The sequence below is a fragment of the Mastigoproctus giganteus genome, chromosome 11 (genome assembly GCF_048544385.1).
Source record: "Mastigoproctus giganteus isolate SK-2022 chromosome 11, ASM4854438v1, whole genome shotgun sequence".
Taxonomy (NCBI): Eukaryota; Metazoa; Arthropoda; class Arachnida; order Uropygi; family Thelyphonidae; genus Mastigoproctus; species Mastigoproctus giganteus.
In genome coordinates, this window is record NC_143585.1 from 85,449,658 (window position 1) to 85,468,497 (window position 18,840).

The 18,840-nt window shown below is 37.0% G+C and overlaps 1 protein-coding gene across 1 annotated transcript in view; it reads left to right on the top strand.

Moving 5' to 3' along the window:
- Positions 1-18,840, top strand: part of NSD (Nuclear receptor binding SET domain protein) — a 402,839-nt gene that overhangs the window by 48,398 nt on the left and 335,601 nt on the right.

The window sequence follows — 18,840 nt, forward strand, 5'->3', positions numbered from 1 at the left end:
GAGTATCATTACTTACACAATCCTCGAGAAACAGTTTGTCTATGACAACTTTAATAGTTGTCTCCCAACTAACTGTTTCCCTACCATCTACTATTACTGTGTGAAATACATCCTGCTCTATCTTTTTAGTAATGCTCAACTTATACTGTAGTCCCCAAGGGTTACTGTTTCTTGCAGTGTTTACCAAATTCTTCCATGATCCTAACTTATGCTGATAAATAGCCCTATGATATTCCCTCCTTTTACACCTATATATTACCTTATAATAGTTAGCCTCTTCTATATTACGAGACCTATATCTTTGAAATTGCTTCCTGGCTGAAAAAACATCTCGCCTTAAAATTTTCAGTTGTTCAGACCACCATGGTACCTGCTTATCTGTGGCTTTCCTACCCCTAGCTGCATACTTCAAAGCTTCAAAAAGTATACTTTGAATATAAAATACAAATTCTGTGGCATTCATTGTGTTCAGAGCCAAATACTTATCATTACCAAAAACCAATTGCAAGGAATCATTAAATTTTTCCCAATTTCTCTTTTTGTATGCAAACTTCATCTCATAGATTTTATTATAATAAGTCTTACTATATACCCCCACATTTACATGAAATAATATAGCCAGATGGCCACTGTTTGTTGCATTCTCATCAATAACCCAGTGACATACTCTGTTTACAAAATCTGGTGAAACCAGTGTCAAATCAATGTTCGATTGTCCATGTATATTGCTAAAGTATACGGTTGTCGTGTATACTTTTATTCCTAAAAGTATATGGTTCATTAAGTATAACTAAATTATTTGATATTATAAAATCCTCCATACACATTCCCTTGTTATCAGTTATACCACTGAACCACATAGTGGATTTAGCATTTATGTCAAAAGCCAATAATACATTGCCATAACCTATTTGTGCCAATGCACCATCCATACATGAAATGAAATATTCAATATTATCTGTTGGAGAACAATACAATGACAATAAATAAAATGAAATGTCGGGCATAACAACATGAATGCAAACAATGTCTTGATTGCACAACCCTGATACCACAGTTATGTTTAAATTCCTATTAAAAATAATTGCTACTCTTGGCCTCACTCTAGTAACATAAACTGACTTAGCAGTTACAGGAAAACCTACCAATCTATAACTCTACTCATGCTGTAATGCATATGGTTCCTGCAAACAAAGTATGTCACACCGGTTTTCCATTGCATATATTCTAATTTCTTTCATTGACATGCGAGACCTTTGTCCATTCAACAATATCTGATTGTGTATCTATGTTTAATATCTATGTTTAATATCTGATTTTTATCACTATAATGTGCTAACCAAAACTGTTTAATACAATCATTATTATCATTATCCATAATTTTTGTGCATACTTGTTAATTCAAGGGCTTTAACATATTCTGGACATTTTACAACTTTTACAGAGTATTTATAGTCATGACCTCTATGCTTACAGTTAACATAATTTGGATGTTGGTTCCTGTGCTGACATCATCATCAGCCATTTTCAATCCACTGCAGGATGAAGGCCTCTCCAGCAACTTTCCAGTTCCTTCTGTTTTGAGCACTGGCCATCCATTTACTACCCACAAACTCGTGAATTTCATCTATCCCTCTCCGCCTTTGTCTTCCAGGTTTTATTTTAGCTCCTTTTGGATAACCTTCTGTTATTTTCTTAGTCAATCTGTCATCATGTCTTCGAGCTATGTGTCCTGCCCAAGACCATTTTAGTTCTTTAGTTTTGAAAAGAATGTCCTTTACTTGAGTTTGCTGCCTAACCCATGTGTTTCTCTTCTTATCTAACAGTCTGATTCCCAATATAATTCGTTCCATTCTTCACTGTGTAGTTCTCAGCTTTTCTTCCATTCTTTTGGTGAGTGCCCAAGTTTCACTTCCATAAGTCATGGTGGGGAGTATGCATTGGTTCATTATTTTACATTTCAGACAAACTGGGATATTGCTCTTCAGTATGTGACTATATTTCCTGAATGCTATCCATCCAAAATTTATTCTTCTCTTGACTTCCAGCCATTTATCATTATTACAACTAATAACTTGTCCCAGATAAGTATATGACTCCACCTTTTCAATTACTGCTCCTTCAATCATTATTTCCCTTTCTGTGGCATACTTGTTTATCATTACTTTTGTTTTAGCCATATTCATCTTCAGTCCAAAATCCTTACTAGCTATGCATAACTGATTAAGATTTTCCTCTAATTCTTTGGGATCATGGCTTATGAACAGTGTCATCTTTAAATGGTTTAGGTACTCTCCGTTCACATTGACTCCTTTCTGCGACCAGTCTAATCTTCTGAAAGCTTCCTCAAGGGCAGCAATAAACAACTTCGGAGATAGTGTCTCCTTGTCGAACTCCTTTCTCAATTTTAAATTTTCTACTGTCTTTGTCTATTCTAATAAAGGAGGTAGCACACTCATATATTTTCTTCAAAATCATAATATATGTAGTATCAATGCCTTGTCTTTCCAGTGCCCGAAACATTGCCTTATGCTGTATGGAGTAGTCAAATGCCTTTTCGTAATCCACAAATGCTAGGCATAATGGTGTTTTATATTCATTTGCTTTCTCCATTAGCTGTGATATTACGTGAAGGTGATCCATAATTGAGAATCCTGTCCTAAAGCCAGCTTGCTCTTTCGGTTGATTCTCATCAAGTATTCTTTCTAATCTGTTAGTAATGACCCTTGTGAACAACTTGTAGATGTGGGGTAACAAGCTAATTGGTCTATAATTTCCAATTTCTGATTTATCTTCTTTCTTATGCAGCAAAACTATGGTTGCATTATTCCACTGCTTAGGCGTCACACGTTTTCTAATGCACTTTGTGAAGAGCCTTGCCAGTTTTTGTGTTATGTCTCTTCCTCCCAATTTTAACAACTCTACAGTAATTTCATCTTCCCCCGGGGCTGTCTGATTCTTCACTTTCTTCAATGCATGTTCTACCTCATCAGGAAGAATATTAGGTATGTCGTATGTGTTGCTACTTTGCAATCCATCTTCCCCACTGCTGGCATCATTCCCTGCTCCTTGTATAATTCTCTATAGTAGTCTTCTGCTATTTGAATTATGCCTTCTCTGCTGTTTATAAGTACACCATCGCTATTCTTCAGTTTCAGTATCATTTGTCTTTCTGTATTACTGCTCATGGCTGCTGATTTAAATCCTTTGTTTTCCCTTAATGCTTGTTCTACTTTTCTTGTGTTAAATCTTCTTACATCTTCTCTGAGTCTCTTTCTAATGGCTTTGCATAACTCAGTATACTCAATTTTCTCCCTGTCAGTGTTTTTCTTGCTTTTCATTTGTCATCTTCGGGTCATCATGACAAGTGTTTCTTGACTAATGTTTTCTTCTTTGGATTTCTTTTTCCCTTTAGCTTTCTTGGGCTTTATCACTTTCAAAAAGTTGTAATATTCCTCGTCGATATCTTGGTCCTGAGCAGTCTGCAGAAGCTCAAACTTGTTCTTAAGTTCCAGTACATACTGCTTTTTCTCCTCTTCTGTTATCTCAAAGACCTTTGTATTATTTACTCGAGTCAGTTTTTTCCTTTCCTACATCTATATCAAGTGTACATCTTACCATTCTGTGATCACTTCCAACATTTATCTTATTCAGGACCGTAACATCATTCACAATATATCTTCTGTTAGTGAGGATGAAGTCAATTTCATTAGTAGTTAATCCATTGGGACTTTTCCATGTCCACTTTCTGTTCACCCTTTTCTTGAATAAAGTGTTCATTACTGACAGTCCTTGCGATTCTGGAAATTCCACAAGTCTTTCATCTCTTTCATTTCTTTCACCAATTCCAAAATTTCTTATAGTTCCCCTTTCTGCACTGTTTTGTCTTTTTCCAACCTTAGCATTGAAGTCTCCCATAATAATAAAATAGTGTAGTGGGTTTTCTACTCATCTAGAAGACTCTCAATTTCGGTGTACATTTCTTCAACCTATTCATCATCATGGCTCGATGTTGGTGCATAAATCATTATATTCTTTAGCTTGTACCTCTTAGAAATCTTGAGTATTAGTCTTGACACCCTTGGTGATGTACTTTTGAATTCCAAAATGTTGTTTTTAAAATCTTTATGGACCAGAAACCCAACTCCACCTTCACTCCTTTCACTGTTTCCATTGGCGTACAGCAGATTTCCACTTGATAAACTTATAAGTGATTCATTTCTTCTTCTTGTTTCAGCCAAACCAATGATATTCCAATTAACATTTTCTAATTCCTTTTCCAGCTCTAATATCCTATCTTCACCGATGAGTGATCTTACGTTATAACAGGCCAGGTTCAGTTTCCGTGCATGGCAGCCTGGTTGTACCCAGAGATTCTTAGCACCCTCTGCTTCCACTCTGATCCTCTCGCTGCCGTAAGGGGGAGAGTGAAAGCTGCTGGGACTGAGGGCCATTTGTTTCGTCGTGCTGTCATATGCTGGAGGATTTGGTCTTTTCCTCTTCATGCTGACCAGGCGTCTTGAAGAGAACCACTCTACACGTTCCTTGCCACCTAAGTGATGTAACAGGGCTTACCATCGAGAAGGTGTGCATGAGTGGATTTTAGGGAGGCAGGCCAACCGGACTTCTCCTAAATCTTTTGTAATAGAGAGATATTGGATCCATCAGTGTTTTAGGCTGAGTGTCTGATAACACACAGGATACCTGTTCCACTCTAAGTTCCTGTGCTGACAGTCAGCATAAACATGGCCCCCCTCAGCACAATGACCACATGACGTTGTTTTACTGGGTGGAGTGGCCATATCCCAAACATTTAAAACATTTGGTTACAACAGTGAATTTTCTAAACTTATAGGAGGAAAACCCCAAAAATATTCTCTCTCTCAAAAACAAACATTTTTACAACTCTGGGGCCACCCCAATAAACCAGTTAGTCAAATTTAACTTGTTTTCACTATTAAATCTAAATACCACTCCATTCTTTACTCTTTGAGATCGTAACCATAGTCCTTGAAATTCTTTAGATGCAAGTCCTCAACTGTTTCATCCCTTGTATTATCCTTGGGTATATCATACACCAGTATGGAAGGATTATTTGTTTTCAACTTATCATAATTAATACCCTTACTAGCTAAAGTCTCTGAACCTGTTAAAACATTTGGTCACGACGGTGAATTTTTTAAACTTATAGGAGGAAAACCCCAAAAATATTCTGTCTTTCAAAAACAAACATTTTAACAACTCTCGGGCCACCCCAATAACCCAGCTAGTCAAATTTAACTTGTTTCCACTGTTAAATCTAAATACAACTCCATTCTTTACCTCTTCGAGATCGTAACCATTGTCCTTTAAATTCTTTAGATATAAGTCCAACTATTTCATCCCTCGTAATATCCTTGGGTATATCATACACCAGTATTGAAAGGATTATTTGTTTTCAACTTATCATAATTAATACCCTTACTAAAGTCTCTGAACCTATTATTTTCTTCAAATCGTCTTTATTGTATGTTTCTATCAAAATGGGAATGCTTCCCATTTTGAATGCTTCAAAATGGGAAGCATTCAAAGAACTTATCTTGGAAGCTACTAGGCTTTACATACCAACTAAGAAATATTGTTCAAGGTTCAGGCCTAAATGGATGTCAGATGAACTAATGAGGCATATGGCTGAGAAGAAAAATGCATGGGATACTTACAAATTAACACATGACACAGAAGCCTATGATAGATACAAGTTGATATGCAACCAAGTTACAAAGGAGGTTAGGCAGGCGAAGGCAGATTACGAGAAATCCTTGGCAAGGGATGCAAAGAAAAACAGCAAAGAGTTCTTTACTTATGTAAACTCTAGAAGGAAGGGGATGAATCAGATTGGTCCACTTGATATTGATGGGTCAACTGTTGATGATCCTGCTCAGGTAGCTAACAAACTAAATGAATATTTTGCATCGACATTCACACATGAGGAGTTATTCAGCGAGGGGAATGCCAGAGGTGTATTCAACTCTAGCAGTAAGCTACAGAATCTTGAAATAACTGGGAGTAAAGTGGAGGAGAAACTGTTGAAGATAAACACAAGAAAGGCACCCGGGGTGGATGGGATCTATCCAGTTATATTAAAGGAGGCAGCAAAGGAAGTAAGCAAACCCTTAGCCATAATTATGAGAGCTTCCTTGGACTCAGGGGAGGTACCCATAGATTGGAGATGTGCAAATGTGACCCCAATTCACAAAGGAGGATCAGAGGCTGACACAAGTAATTATAGACCTGTGAGCTTAACTTCTGTTCCAGGAAAATTAATGGAGGCACTAGTTAAAGAAGCACTGCAGGATCATTTAGACAAGACTTCAGTTATAGCTCGGACACAGCATGGTTTTGTTAAGGGGAAGTCTTGCCTGACCAATTTGATTGGGTACTATGATGCAGTCACAAAAGAACTGGATGCAGGGAATAGCTTTGATATTATATACTTGGATCTTAGAAAGGCTTTTGATACTGTTGCACATGGAAGACTGCTAAAGGGGTGGTTGAGGGGGAGAAGACAGAGAGTGGTAATCAATGGACACTGCTCATCGTGGACTAATGTTATTAGTGGAGTCCCTCAGGGCTCAGTGTTGGGTCCATTATTGTTTTCTGTATTTATAAATGATATTGATGATGGTATATCAAGCTTAATGTCCAAGTTTGCAGACGATACAAAGGTTGGCAGGGTTGTCAAGGACACTACTGACACTATGCTGCTGCAACAGGGGATCTGGAAAGGTTGAGCAGATGGGCTGAGAGGTGGCAAATGAAGTTTAACATTGACAAATGTAAAGTACTACACATGGGAAACAGCAACCCCAGAGCAACGTATAAACTCTGTGGTACTACACTGACAGTGGTAGAGAATGAAAGGGACTTGGGGGTGATTGTGCAGGCAGATATGAAGTTCTCTGATCAGTGCAGATGGGCTGCAAGAGTAGCTCATGGAGTATTGTCAATGATATACAGGAATTTTTCCAGCAGAGATAAGGTGGTGATTATTCCCTTGTATAAGGCAATGGTCAGGCCACACCTAGAGTACTGTATACAGGTCTGGAGGCCTCATTTCAAGAAGGATGTAGAGCTGCTGGAACGAGTACCGAGAAGGGCAACAAGATTAGTGAATGGAACAAAGGGGTGCTCTTACGAAGAAAGGCTTAAGTTTTGCAAATTACAGCATCTGGAGACTAGGCACCAGCGAGGTGATCTGATAGAGGTGTATAAAGCCTTGAAAGGTTTGAGCATGCTCAATGCTGATGGGATTCTTCCTCTAGCTCAGAATAATCACCTGAGAGGGCATAAATTCAAATTGAGGAAAGACAGATGTAGGATAGACGTGCGGAAATTTGCCTTTAGCCAGCGGGTGGTTGGTTGGTGGAACAGACTTCCATCCCTTGTAGTGGAAGTTGATAGCCTAAATAAGTTTAAGGCTCAGCTGGACAGGTATTTTGAACGAACAGAGGGGAGAAGTGGAAGTGGGTGTTTTTTTTTTTTAGCTGATGCTGCATAAGCTTGCTTTCTTGCATCAAATGCCTCTACTAATGCTAATGCCATCAAAACACCTTTATTTTGTATTGTTCGCAGGTTTCTCACTTTAATTTCCTTAAAATCATTCTTTAAGGCATTTAGTACCACTTCTTTGACCTCCTGACTACTCGTAAACTGTGCATTAACATCTGCCCTTAATATTAAAGTGTTCACCTGTTTCTGCTTATTACTCCCCCCCCCACATTTATTACCAATTTTACTGTCTTCATTACCATCACTTATATTTTCCTTAACTACATTACTGTATATTTTAACCTTATCAATGCAAATTTGCTGTTCTTCCTGAGCAGGAGAAAATGGTTGGCCTTTCACAATTTCATCAAAAAGAGCAACTCTAACTTCCATCTCTTCTAATTTTGCTTTTAGTCTTTCATTATCAATCAGCACAGCTGTTGCAATAACTTCAATGTCAACCCACTTATCTAATATAAAGTTTTATGCTGTCTTTGTTATTTTGCTCGACTCACTTGTAGTATAGTTTACTACCTGCTTCTTTAACTTAGTGATTAACTCATACACAGTTGACACGTCATAACATAACCTCTGTTCTTGAATATTTGACACAATGATGTCATTTTCACAAACATTGGTTCCTGTACTTCTTGTAATATCTCCTATAAGCTATCAAAATCACCATCTACATTGAGATCTGTAAAATCATCAAACCCAACCTCTGTCAAACATTGAATATCAACATCTGGTTCATCACCCCCCCCCCTGTGTTCAGTTGTCACACTTGTAATTTCTCTCCAACTACCTGAACAGTATTTTGCTGGGCAACATCACTTGTTCCTTGCAAACCATCTAAATTTGACACTGTATTCACAACTTTAGTACTTTTTTCATTGAGATATTCACTTTCTAACTTCTTAATTTGTTCTGAATTCAACTTGGGAACTCTACAGGGTAGAGGGGAAAAAGCAGAAGCCTCCATCCCACCTCCAGTTTGTAATGATTTTCTCATCGATTTCCCCTCCATGCTGCAGTGTAGGGGAAAATAATATCCAAAGTAATCTCATACAATGTAGGCAAGATCAATTCTATTAACTGATCAACTTTAGCAATAAACACTACCTACAATTCAGTTGTCAGTAACTTGATACTGCATTGTTGCTTTTTGATATTCTTTAATGCAATTTTACATTTCCTCCCAGCACAGCGAGAAAGGAAAATCTCAATTCAATTATTCGCAACACCAAAATTATTAGCAGCGCACTGGGAAATTTTTACTTCAGCTCCAACATCAAATGTTTGCAGACAAAATGACTGACACTTGTTAATATCACCAACACAAAGAACAAAAATTGCTTCGATGATAGGGTGGACACAACATCCACTGCTACTGTTTGACTGAGGTATTAGAGCATGTGGTGTTCAACGACTCCAACCAGGCTTGGGCAATGGCCGAATGTTCTGTCTGCTAAGCAGATGGCTCTTTTGTGTTCCGAAAGACGTTTTCCGAACCGTCTCCCAGTGTCTCCAATGTAGCAGCTAGTGCAGTCAAGGCAAGAGATGCGGTAGACTAGACCACTTTGTAGTAAGGTGGGAACCAGTGTTTTCACTTTAGAGATGAGGGATCGTAACTTTCTGTCTGGGAGTTGTACGCATTTTATTCCATGTGATTTTAGGACCCTATAAACCTGTTGTGATAAGTTTGGGTAGTATGTGATAAAGGTGCTTGCGGTTGAGTTATTACCTTGGATGTTCCTGTTGGTCGTGAAGTGGATGATGTGTTTGTAGTTATCCCCAGAAATTCGGGTGACTGACTCTTAGGTCACCTCAGTTCTCTGTCGCCTTTCATAAAATTCACCATCGAGCTAGAATTGGACAATATCATACCATACCTCGACACCGTTGTTCAACGCGAGGGCACACGCTTGAAGACAATTGCTTATCATAAATCAATGTTTGTGATAGGCAGTTGTCTTCCTATTTACCTTGCTAACCCATGCCTGGACCCAATCTAGTTCATTAGATGAGAGGCACACCAAGATTGCTAAAGTCAAGGCGGATCTTGCGAGGTGTGGTTATCCCACCAGTACCCTTGACAGGTGTGACCTACAGACACATGACCACATAGTGACCAACAGGAACATCCAAGGTAATACCTCAACCACGAGCGCTTTTATCCCATACTACCCAAACCTATCACAACAGATTTCTAGAGTCCTAAAATTACATGGGATAAAATGCGTACAACTCCCAGGCAGAAGTTAATCCCTTATCTCTAAAGTGAAAACACAGGTTCCCACTTTACTACAAAGTGGTCTAGTCTACCGCATCTCTTGCCGTGACTGCACTAGCTGCTACATTAGGGAAACTGGGAGACGTCTCCGAAAACGTTTTTCGGAACACGAAAGAGCCATCCACTTAGCGGGCGTAGAACACTCGACCATTGCCGATCACTTCTGGTCATCCCACCACGACATTGACCCACACCGCAATGTCGTGATTGTAGATAGATCCTGCCACTATCGGTGATGTGCCTGGTTGGAATCATTGAACATCACATGCTGTAATACATCATTCAACAGGAGCAGTGGATGTCATGTCCACCCTATCATTGAAGCAACCATTTTGATGAATGACAAACGTTGGCGACGTTCACATGCATCACAGCCACAGGCTTCAACATCCAACAATTTTTAACCATCACATCACGCAGTTCATATACATGACTGGCAGTACACGCCCTCATGTTCCACACTCTTAACTGTCAGTTTGACTGATGAAGGTGAACAAACTAACCGAAAGCTTCGTATGTATCTAATTTAATATATGTGTGTTTTCCAATTAATATTAAACTTGTCATTATTTATTTATTTATTCTGTCTCCATTTCACTCTGTGTCTGCAATAATCCACAATAGTAATAACGAATTCAGAGCGCACAGGCCTCTTTAATCGAATGAAGGTATGTCATTTGCTCATTTAGTATTATAGTATTTAGCATTTTCTTGTTTGGTATTTTTATTTTTATCATTTAGTTATTCTTTTAATAATGTGCATAGGCTAAGCACATCTTCTAAATAGGTTAACAGCCAATTTATTGTTAATATGCAGTTGCTGAACTATTTTATATTAATAGGTTCTGTTAGAACCCAGGGGCTCACATCCGGTGAGTATGGGCTTGGCACACACAGGGTACTTAGCTGGATATCATCATTCTTCTCTTTTTTGGTGGTCCCCCCCCCCCCCCTCTCTCTCTCTCTCTCTCTCTCTCTCTCTCTCTCTCTCTCTCTCTCTCTCTCTCTCTCTCTCTCTCTCTCTCTCTCTCAGGGTACTCAGATTTTTTTTTTTTTTTTTTTTTTGCTGGTGCAGCATAAGCCTCGGACTTCCTTGCACCATGTGGCTAATAATAATAAAAAAAAAGAACAGAAAACATAATGTAATAAAATTAAAATAAATAATGAATGGGTAATGCTTAACTGCGTAAGCAATGGCATTAGCATTATATTATGTTCTTTTCTTCAAATACACGAATGACCTTCCACTGCAAATCCTGTCCATTTTTACAATGATAGCACACAACATTCAACTTTATCATTCGCTCTGCTTAAACAGCTTCAACTTCTTGAATATCCACCACCAATTTCTTAAATGCGAGACTATTTAATACATAATATATTTTAATCTATTATGTATTAAAATGTGTTTATTATAGTAGAAACATTAAAATATGGTTATTATAATCAAAATATTATAGTGGTAGCACACACACACACACCACTTACCTATTTTAGAGCTTGCTCCTGTTTTGTCTCCTTTTTACATTCTTATTCTGTTGATGTTTTTTCTTTCTGTGTGGATATTTGCCTATATCTAGCCAATTCATAAAAAAGATGATATGCAAATCACTCCCTCCCAAAGTAATGGAGAAATCCATCAACTGCCAGCTCTTACATTGCTTTCATCTTCCATCTGATCAATGATTATCAATATTTATTTTTTTGATTATCAGTTTACTTGTGATATCTTGGCTTATGCTACTTGCCTTTTGGCAGATTCAGTGGAAAAGTTCAGTGAAATACAGCCATTTGCTCTTAACGTTTTCAAAGTTTTAATTTTTTGGCATAAAGTTCTTCCAAACAAGCTTTCAGCTAATGGTTGTGACTTTTTTTTTACTTTTCTAGCCAGTTTCTCTATGACCACTCATTTATATGATAGTAGATGGCTCTCTGTCTTTTAAGTAATGCTGAAGTTCCCCAGTTCTATTTTTTCACCCATTCTTTTCTTCAAATACACGAATGACCTTCTTCCACTGCAAATCCTGTCCATTTTTACAATGATAGCACACAACATTCAACTTTCTCATTTGCTCTGCTTAAACAGCTTCAAATTCTTGAATATCCACCACCAATTTCTTAAATGCCAGACTCCAGGTAATTCACTTGGGCAAAGAAAACTTGTGTTATTTGCAAAAACAGGTTGCTGCTACCACGCTCATCTTCAGTAACACTCAAGATTTCTAGACATGGTTATATAACTATTGGGGATTACCCTGACCTGTAATCTCTTTGGATATACAGTAAACCCTCGTTAATCCGGAGTAAATGGGGAGAGAGGTCATCTGGATTAAGCGATACTCGAAATTAGTGAAGCAAAATATAGCCCAAAAAGACAAAAAAAACTTAGAAAACAAATAAATGAAATTTTAGAAGTAAACGTACACACACACACACACACACACACACACACACACACACACACACACACACACACACACACACACACACACACACACACACACACGTTTACTTTTAAAATTATTCACATAAGACTGTCTATTTAGGATGGTAGAAAGTAACAGTCACTAATCTTGAATCAGTGATTCATTCAAAATAATATCACAGTGGAACTTGTCTGGTTCCATGCAACCATGGCCAGATGTGGAATGGTGAAGAAAATTATACCCTATGAGCCTTGTATAGTCGCTCTATCCCTGAATTGACTCTTCCCACTGTTTCCGATTTTTTAAAAAATGATTTTGATGAAAGGATAATGGGTGTGATGTCAAAATTTTCCAATCTCAAGTGAGAGTGGCTAATGAAAAGTACAAAGCTCTCCTTCAGGACAACTTAATTAAGCCTCAAGGATGAAAAAAGTGGGAATAGCAACTCCAAAATAACTCTTGTACTCTTGATCGGGTTGAATTAAAAACAGTAGGGAAGGACAGGATTTGGGGATTCTGATATTAGTGATATTGTAAACAAAAACTGTTGAACTGCGTATCTATTTAACTTGCCAATTTTTATATATATATTTGCCTTAGTTGATATTCCTAATTCTTTGTTATATTATCCTGCTATTGTTAATATATTTATATTGTTTAGTAGTTATAATTTATTTCTATTTTCTTCATTATGTTTGCAGCACATGCTTTGCTTCCATTATGCTAGTCTCAAACCACAGTGTGGCTGTTTAGTTTTCACCACAGCATGGATTTTGGCACTACATGTTCTCTCATGAAGAGTGGATGAAAGAGAAGTTAAAGTGGGAGAGTAAAAGCTATGGCATGAAGGCAAATTCTCTTTGCACTTGTTAAAGATTATACTGTGAAAATATAGTATTTGCATTTAACTATCATTGAAATTATGGAGTAATGCATATTATTTTGCATCTCATAGTTATGGAATTCAAGGCCCATCATTGAAATATTTGTTTAACAGGAAATAGGCAAATGAAATTGGCAATTTTATTCAATGAAACAGAACTTTGTAAGTAGCTATTTGGGTGGAATTTTGTTTTGTTCGTGTATGCCAGTTATAGCTGTATGAAAAGATAATACAAGTTTCAAGATGCTTCACTATTTGTTTTCAATGGAGGTAACCTGCTCTATTAAATAAAGTTCCAATGTGGGAAAATCATCAAGCTTAAAAGATAGTAAAGGTAAGGAATAGTTTCCTAGCACCTTATATATGCCCTGCCTGCCAATTTATTGGATTGGATGGTCTTTGATTATTATGTGGTTGGACCACATAAGATGTTCTACTTTTGAAAGGAACATTTGATATTGCCAAAAAAAAAAAAAAAGACTTCACTGAATTAGAATTTTGGGAACAAATATGTTTTGTCAAAAAGCTCAAGCTAAGTTATTTAATAAGTATATTTTAGTTATAATTCCTGGTGTCCACTGTTTGTTTTAAATATAATATAAATAACAAAATCCATTTATTAGCTGATCAGAATTGCACTGACTGACAAGCTTTCCCTCAGACAGCTATGAACAGCTAGAGAGGCTTACAGTATAGAGAACATACATTTAGAATAAAATACTTTTTAGAATAAAGAATTTAATGATAGAGACTGATGATCATGGGAGCAAAAAGCTACTTTGTTGCAGATATTATTTAAGCAAATAATTCTGAGAACTGAAATATGAAGAGGGCTAGTAACCTGACCTACACATAATTGTTTTTGACCAAATGTATTTATCTTTATCATCTGTTGTATATTTATACCAATTCATAGAGTTTAGTTCATACCATTATGAACTAAAAGGAGAAATTCTCAGTGAGTATTTAAGAATATTTCTAAGGCATTAACTAGCTTAGCAGACTCTTCAGTGACCAAAAAAGAATCCCAATGCTGACACAGGTCTGAGACACCCTAGTCTTAGTGTTTTTTTTTTTTTTTTTATGAGACCCCCAAACACGAAAGGTATCAAAACCTATAGTACTTAGTACTGTGCATGGGTTGAAGGAGAAGTATGGGGAGAGGGGGATGCCGGAAACTTTGCTCTAGAGACTAAACATGGGTTTCACCACTTCAAGCCTCCAATAAGCAAAGTGGTGGTATTTCACCAGTTGATGAAAGTCATCTAATTCTTATTACCACAGATTTAAAAACAGATTTACATGGACCGAGACTTAAGGTGCTAGAACTGAGTCACTCTTTCAGTTATTGAGCAGCTGGTTAAATTAGTTAATGCTTTAGAAATATTCTTATGCACTCATTGTGCATTACAGAGTGCAGCTGACTCTGATGAACCAGCTATTAAAAAGCCATTCACCACATACATATTGATTACCCACTTTCATGTATGCCAGTTACTCTTCTTTATGTTGTTTTTATTCCAGTTTGAGGTGACAGCAGTTCATGATAATATATCTGTAAATCAGAGTTCATTTGGCGAGTCAACCCAGAAACATTACTATTTGAAACGTAAAGATTAGACACAGATATACACATTGCAATCTTGAACCATTACTTCATTCGTTACCACTTTGCTTTTTTAACAAATATGCAATGTTGTTCCAACAAATACAGCATAAAGGAAACTTATACTTAATTTTATTTCTCAGTGCATTGTATTTAATTTAATTTTAAATATAATTTTAAATTTAAATATAAAAATTAAATTTATAATTTAAATATGATGGGCAAGTAAGCATTAATGTCTTATTATGGGTGATTTCAATTTGCCTCTAATTGATTGGAGTAAATGGGAAGGAAACTTGACACGGGGAACAAAATTTTTAAATCAACTAGATGACTGTTATTTGTATCAACATGTCAGGGAAAGTACTAGAGAAAAGAATATCCTAGACCTCATCATCACCCATGAATCAGATGACATAACAGGGCTGACAGTAGAAGAACCAGTAGCAGGAAGTGATCACGGAGTTCTACGATGGATGATGATGAGAGAGGTAGCAGCAATAAAAGGCAAAGGAATGGGTTTTAATTTCAGAAAAAGAAATTATGATGCCTTAAGGTACTGCATGGCCTCTATTAACTGGGTAAATATTGCACAGAGAATGAATACATTTGAACTGTGGTATGCTTTTAAAACATTAATCACAGATGCCTTGAATGCGTATTTACCATTAAAAATGACTCCACGAGAAGGGTTCCAAGTTGGATGAATAGTGAAGTTGCCACATTACTCGAGCAGAAAAAGGTGGCATGGAAAGGTTACAGAGCAATAAAAAGTACGGAAGCCTATAACAGCTACAAGATGATCTGTAATAGAGCCACAGAAAAGGTTCGACAGGCAAGGCAGTTTATGAGAAATCACTAGCAAACAGAGAAAATAGGGGGAATAAGGAATTCTTCATATATATAAATGCCAAGAAGAGCAGGAAAAACCAGATTGGACCTTTACGTAAGGGAAAGGGGATTGTGTATTTATGGTCAGACATGAAATTCTCTGAGCATTGTACACAAGTTGCAAGGAAGGCCCATGGTGTCCTGTCGATGATCTATCGAACTTTTGCAAGTAGAGTTGCAGATGAACTCAACAGTTATTTTGCATCGATATTTACAAATGAAAAAACTTTTGTGGCAATGGGAAATTGTGGGAGCGAAGTTGAAAAATATGTAATTAATGATATTGAAATTTCGCAAGATTATTTAATGAAAAAACCTTCGAGCCCTACAGGCCAGTAAGGCTCCTGGAGTTGATGGAATATACCCTATGGGAGGCGGCAAGTGAGTGCATTGAACCATTGAGGCTAATTATGCGAACATCACTGGACTCTGGGGAGATTCCCTTGGATTGGAAAAGTGCCAATGTATCTCCCATACATAAGGGTGGCTCTAAGAGTGAAGTGGGAAATTATCGACCTGTCAGTCTGACTTCAGTGGTAGGGAAAATCATGGAGGCAATGATCAAGGGTGGAATTCAGGATCATTTGGATCGAATTGAAATTCTCAAGGATACTCAGCATGGTTTTGTAAATGGAAAATCATGTTTAACAAATCTGGTTCACTCTTTTGAAAGGGTCACTCACGAGCTGGATTTAGGGAATAATTTCGACATTGTTTATTTAGATTTCAGCAAAGCTTTTGACTCAGTCCCACATGAGTGGTTGCTTTATAAGCTGGGACAGGTTGGAATCACTGGGAAAATTCTTAGATGGATAGCAGGATGGCTTCAGGGCAGGAGGCTGAGGGTTGTGATAAATGGCTATTCCTCAGATTGGGTTGATGTAAGAAGTGGGGTTCCCCAAGGATCAGTATTAGGACTACTGTTGTTTTTAATTTTCATAAACGACATCGATGAAGGGATAGAGGGCGTGATGTCTAAATTTGCAGAATGATGTTAAAATTGGGAGAGTAGTTAATGATCACTGTCAGGCTGAGCTTCTTCAGAGAGACCTAGATAGACTTCAGGAATGGTCAGAAAAATGACAGCTATGCTTTAATCCAACAAAGTGTAAAGTATTACACTTGGGAAACAGTAATCCCAAAATAACTTATTCACTTGGTGGAGTTAAACTAAACCCAGTACTGGAGGAAAGGGACTTGGGTGTTACGATATGGTCAGACATGAAATTCTCTGAGCATTGTAAACAGGTTTTGCAAGGAAGGCCCATGGTGTCCTATCGATGATCTATCGAACTTTTGCAAGTGGAGATAGGGACGTGATAATCCCATTATATAAGGCTTTTGTTAGACCACACTTGGAATACTGTGTTCAAGTATGGAGACCGCACCTAAAGAAAGACATCGAGCTTCTTGAAAGGGTGCAAAGATGGGTAACTCGCCTGGTGAGATCAGCAAAAGGGCATCCTTATGAAGAAAGACTTCGAATATGTGGGTTGCAGAGTTTGGAAACTAGACACCTTAGAGGAGATTTGATTGAGGTGTTTAAGGCTCTGAGTGATTGAGGACGAAATTTTCAAGATTATAAATGATGCTAGAACTAGGGGACATAAATTCAAATTACCGGAGGGGAATGTTTAGATTGGACTGCAGGAAGTTTTATTTTAGCCAGCGAGTTATAAATTACTGGAATAAGTTGTCTACATGGGTGGTAGAGGCTGACAGTTTGGGGAAATTCAAAGGTCATCATGATAGTACCTTTGGATCAGGGAAGTGCATAGGATGATAGGTTTAATTTTCTTTTCTTTTATTAATTATTATTATTTATTTATTTTATTTTATTATTATTTTTTATCATTGTTTTATTCAGGTTTTTTTTTTTTTTTGGCTGATGCAGCATAAGCCATAGACTTTCTTGCACCATGCGGCCATTACTAATACTAATAACAACTAAGGTTTGGGTAAAACAGTGTTGTCTGGCCTGTTTTCCATATAATTTAGATAAAAACATTTTCAGACCCTCTTGTATCTATTCCAGGATGAACTGTTCAGAAACTGAAATGCTTCAATGCTCTGTACAATACATATTTAGTTGTACTTTTACAAAAGGTAATTTTTTTTAAAAATGTAAGAAAAAAAGATTTTGATATTTGTGCATTTTCCTCAAAAGTACTTTTGTATTACAGTTGAATACTATTTAATAGGCACCTCCGTAGCCAGGTGGGCAGGAGCAGCAGTGTGGAGCACATGCCTCTTGAATTGATAGGAGTTCGAGCCTGTGACTACCAAATACGGAGGATTCGGAAAGGTCAGGGAATGACCACCGCATATCCCCAGACCAATAGCCTTAGTTGCTAATGCTCCTTAAAAAAAAAAAAAAAAAAAAAAAAACTATTTAATACTATTGATGTAATTTATTTGCTTCACATTTTTGAAGTGCACTTGACTGAAATTAATGGTTTTTGGGTTTTAATACAGTACAACTGCAGAAATCTGAAATTCAAAAATATGCAACTTTTTGAATATATTTCTCTGAGGGTTGTCAACCATACAAGGGTAGAGGAAAAATAGGCTGGATAGACTAAAAAAAAAAACTACCCACCACAGGTGCCAAATCATTGTTACTATGTATTTTCAGCCTATAACATTATTCATTTTTAAGACATTCTGTACTATTTCACAGTAGAGTAGCATGTGTTTAATTTTTAAAGCAATTCAATTGCTGAAATTATATCACACTATACCTTATATTAAAAAAATAGTGGACAGTTGCAACACTCATACTAGAGATAGCATTTAAAGCAACTTTTATTTCTTAGGAAAGTACATTATCCACTGGACCATTCTTGACAATATAGATTAATATTTTGGTTTCATGGTGGCAACTGTCATTCTGTGAAGATTATAGGGATCACAGCTACTGATCCCTATTATTTAATAAAAAAATAATGAATTATCCCTGCATATTTATTCTGTGTGCATAACATTTAAAAACTGCAATTTTCAAAAATCCAGAACGTTCTATATGTCCCAGAGGATGTCAGATTTATGAGGTTTTGCTGTATATGTAGCAGAGCCAATTCATTAGGCAAAGTAGAAGCCTAATGCCTATTTCATTTAGTTAGGACCAATGGCACATGTATATTCCTAGTTTTAGTTTTTGATTTTATTAATTTCTTATTTTAATCATATGAACTTCAGTGTTAAAAATTAACAA